The sequence below is a fragment of the Homarus americanus genome, unplaced genomic scaffold (genome assembly GCF_018991925.1).
Source record: "Homarus americanus isolate GMGI-L3 unplaced genomic scaffold, GMGI_Hamer_2.0 scaffold4598, whole genome shotgun sequence".
NCBI lineage: Eukaryota > Metazoa > Arthropoda > Malacostraca > Decapoda > Nephropidae > Homarus > Homarus americanus.
The window spans coordinates 5,267-6,081 of record NW_024721460.1 but is presented as its reverse complement, the minus strand read 5'-3'; the positions used below and the strand labels follow the sequence as shown (position 1 = coordinate 6,081).

The 815-nt window shown below is 40.5% G+C and overlaps 1 non-coding gene across 1 annotated transcript; it reads right to left on the bottom strand.

Moving 5' to 3' along the window:
- Positions 1–338: 338 nt before the first annotated feature.
- Positions 339–530, bottom strand: LOC121861726. Its single transcript, XR_006088068.1, has one exon. It is a non-coding gene; the product is annotated as a U2 spliceosomal RNA (small nuclear RNA).
- Positions 531–815: the final 285 nt, after the last annotated feature.

Sequence of the window (815 nt, the reverse complement as noted above, 5' to 3'; positions counted from 1 at the left end):
AGCTCTTTCAAGACAAACTTGACCAACACTGGAGCGGGTTCAGGTACATTCAGGAGCCGGTGCCTGCTCAGTATTTGCCAACAGTGCATGATAGAGACGTGACCGATCGCCCGGGCGGCTAGCGAGCCGATCTTTTGGTGAAGAAGATAAATGAAAAGGAAAAGTAATCAGAGACGTGACCGATCGCCCAAGCGGCTAACAAGCCGATCAGTGGCGAAGAGGATAAAAGTAAAAGTAAAAGTGACATACTATACTATGTACAGCGATTATAATACACTATGTCCATCGCCATCTTACTCAAAATTTACGTATAATAAAATGATTTAATTACTCCCCATGGGGAGTGGACCGATCCCGGAGTCACTGCAATACCGGGCCAATCCGCGGCAAAGGTGGGGCAAGCCCCAGCACTTCGCCAAGATCCAAAAATCAGTTTAATATCGAAGATCCCACATGGGGATCGTATCAGATACTAAGCTGATAAGAACAGATACTACACTTTAATCTTAGCCATAAGGCCGGGAAGCGATGTCAAAAATGTTGTTGCGATTAAAGCAATGGACATTGCATAATAACATTATCTTGCTTTTAAATTGGTATAACAAGGGTCTATGACGAGAGAGGTTTGTAGATAAACCGTCAAACTCATATACAACAAAACTAAAAGTATAAATAACTAAATGGTATTTATCTAACCAATCATTATATTATTCTTTATACTTCATTGTTATATTAGCATGTAATCTAAAAACAAGCAAACATAAATCACTATTATTTAACCACTTATTAGCTTAATCGCTCGCTGTTCGGGCGGG